Below are 3492 nucleotides of genomic sequence, written 5' to 3'. Positions count from 1 at the left end.
CCGACAATATAACACACTTCGTGTGTCACGTGCACCACCAGTGGTTACAAAACTAATTTCTTTACGGCTACATTTTTGTTCTCCTTCCCCCACACCTCCGATTAGCATGATTGGCTACGTACGATGCGAAAGAAATTCAACATGCGCACACCTTCGAGTACTGTGTTATCATTCGATGGTAAGCGCCTTGCTCAAGTTGATTTGACTGTTTTTGTCTAAACGAACTTCCTCACCAGGCGGCGGAGAACGTGCACAGTGATACGTGCGCAGGTTGGAAACATGTCAGCCACAAATATGAATGGGGAAAATGGGCACACAGTGGTTTGACAGCATTGTTGCTAACTCAATAAGGCTGCATTATGCCTAGACTAGTTATAATAAATGGCACTCGACACTGTGCCATAGCAAAGTGACGTAGGATTTCTAAGAGCGCGCTTTTTTGAGTCGATGAGGCATTTTAAATCTCATGTAATGGCGTACATTCATACGCAGCGGGAATTGCTTCTAAATCCTCAAAATTATCCCAGAAAGTCACTCAAATTTGGTCGCTTGGTAAACCCCCAAAAATGCCTCTAAATCGAGCAACAAAATTGCTGAGTTGGCAACACTCTACGAGCCGTTCCAAAGTAGTACGTGTATGTACAGAAGCAGGTCTAGACACCCGGTCCTACACGTCTTAGAGCAGGGGTGGGTTACCTACGGCCCGTGACTTCGTCAGTTTATATGGCCGTGGCCACACGAAACCCAACCAACCTCAACTAACCGACCGTGTTCTTTCAGACAGCGCTCAAAAATGGCACCGCACTTGCGAGAGCCCCAAGACCTACGGGGAGACAAAGTCCGTGAACAAGCGGGCGAAGACACGGAGACGGCACAAGAGGAGCAGCGTGTCGCCCTCCGACAAGGTAAATATCCTGAAGCAGAAGATTACTGGTGCTCTGGATGTGGCTGTCACATTTATTTGCAAATGTAATTTATAACTTTGACCATTACCTGCGTGATGTTAATAGTTGTCCGCTTTGTCGTGTCTGCTGTCCAACCTATATTGGCCTTTCTCCAATATTCTTCACAGGCCACCGCTTCTGGTGTTTGGCATTGTTGTGCTGCAGGGAAATCTCAGGGAGAAGGTCCATGAGGTTTGCTTCTCCCGACAAGCAAATTATTTCATGAGACCTCCTTTGCCAGTATTAAATTATGATAATAGGGTTTTCCCCTTTCTATTTTATTGCCAGAAAGGGGAAAGCCATATTATCATAAGCAAATTCTTCTTTTGCGTAGAAACCCCCCATGATTTCGTGAGAGAGTTGCTTCTGTCGAAATCCACTCTCAGTCTGTTTAGGCTCCACCGTGTGAGCCATTTGGAGCTGTAGCCAGATGCGAGCTCAGTGTTAATGTGCCATTTTATTGAGATACTTCTACTGTGTGGTGTTATCTCGGTGTGGCCTGGGACTGTTTTGTTGTTTTTTGCTGCCTTGCCCAAGCTTGATAAATCGGATTCCTGTAATTAATAAATTCCTTTGTTTATATTTAGTGACTTGCTAACCATTTTCTTTATTTTTCACTCCTATCATTTCATTTGTATTGTTTGCTGTTGTAACTTTCTGACCTCCCCATTCTGGACCATCTGTGAAAATGAGCTTCATAGCTCATCGAATTCTTCCAGTCTAAATAAAGATTCTCATGTATGTATGTTGAACTACTTTCGCACCATATTCTTGGTTCTTTCGGTAAAGTCACGTAGAAGGGAAATAATAAAATAATAAATATAAAACACTAAAATTCTCACGACGTTTCGCACCGTACATAGCCAACCGCGCTAGTCAGAGGTGCGGGGGAAGTACAAGAATCTGAACACAAAAAGCACTTCTAAAGAAATTAGTTTTCAGTCTAGATGTAAAAGTGCGTAGCTCCAGTGGCTTCCTAATATCGGAAAGGAAGAGCGTTCCAGATGGCCGCAGAAGCGCATCTGAAAGTGCGAGCCAAAAGTTTGATGGTTAGCCAAACGGTCCCTTTGTGTGTTCCCCGCTGCGACGGCACTGAGAACAAGGAACACAAATCGTACGTAAGCATACACAGTCCTGCGGATGGCAATTTTCCTCAGCTAAATGCCGATGTCGAGGTCTTCCAGCCACGGGAGCTCTTCAGGAGAGAGTTAATGTAGTTTTGCTTTTCTTCCGTTGGTGGAGCGCAGACTACAGCGGTTTACTTTGTGGAGACTCGAGGCAGCCAGGCGTGGTGCTGGCCGCATTGCCGCCTTATTGCGCCATGCCGTCCTTCGTAGGTGTGCCAACAGTGCTTGCTCCAGTGGCACTCGTCGGCTAGACGGGGTGAATCGTTGCCCGTCTCTGTGCCAACCTCTCGCGTGCCATTGGAGGCCGGGCGACCTGTGCCAGGCTGCCTGGTCCGAGGACGGCGTGGTCTACGACGCCACGATCAAGTCGGTGGACGCCAGCGCCGGCACGTGCGTCATGGTCTTCACGGGCTACGGCAACGAGGATGAGCTGAAGCTCGCCGATCTTCTGCCGCCAGCGGCGGAGTCTGCCGCCCGCGCCGGCGGGGAGAGCGACGCGGCCGCGAGCTGCGACGCCGACGCGTCGTCCCGGGCCGTCAAGGTGAGCCGGGGCGGCGGGGCTGTGATGGATTCGGATTAATCGATTCGTTGAGAGTTGAGCTGCCTTTCCTGCTCAAAACATGCAATGGGGCAAATGTTCATTTACTCTGAGCCAGTGGTGCAAAAACCCGACCCCCCCCTCCCCAAGGCTTAAACTTGTAACTTTTCAAGACCAGTCCTGGGACCACATTGACCATCTTGCACAAACCAAAATGGCGATGTATGGTCAAACAACTCCCCCCCTCCATGACCCAATACGGCATGGTGAGACCTTCATCTTTCAAGAGGGTTTCATGAAGTGCTGTAAATTATAGCATAAATCATTCATTGCGGTGGAAAGGAAGTTTTTGATACATTTGTGAAGAAAAGCAGCCTAACCCCTAAACGTTGGCAGCTACGTGGCTCTCGCCAGGACGTGGACCCAGCCCGATGTTTTTTTCAGCCGTGTTACCGAGGGTGTAGGTGAGGAGGTGCCCTTCTGTTGCAGTGTAACAATACGAGTAGGTTGATCGGCAAGACGAAGATTTTTTTCTGTGTGGGGAATTAAAGCTGTGGAACGGCGTTGAACCAAATGCATTGCATTTGAAGAGAAGTAAAAACGTAAAGAAAACCCGTTTCATGAAGGCTATTTCGATCGATTTTTAAGTCAGATTTCAGACTCGTCTGCCACATGGTTTAGAATTCAAGAAGATCTTTGTCTTTTACGTGTGCCAATGGAAGCACAGTGGTGGTGTGGTTGAGTGCACTATGCCCCGAACCCGGCGACTTGAGTTCGACCAATAACAGTGGCTCATATCTAATCTTTTCCTGTGCCTCCCCTAGGTTGTCTCAGCCTTAAATAGTCACCTGGTGCTGTGTGTAAATATCCACATTTGAGGAAA

Source organism: Petromyzon marinus, chromosome 52 (genome assembly GCF_048934315.1).
Source record: "Petromyzon marinus isolate PM22_M1 ecotype Great Lakes invasive population chromosome 52, UKy_Petmar_22M1.pri1.0, whole genome shotgun sequence".
NCBI classification, from domain to species: domain Eukaryota; kingdom Metazoa; phylum Chordata; class Hyperoartia; order Petromyzontiformes; family Petromyzontidae; genus Petromyzon; species Petromyzon marinus.
The sequence above is the reverse complement of the archived record's forward strand: the minus strand, read 5'-3'. Positions refer to the sequence as shown.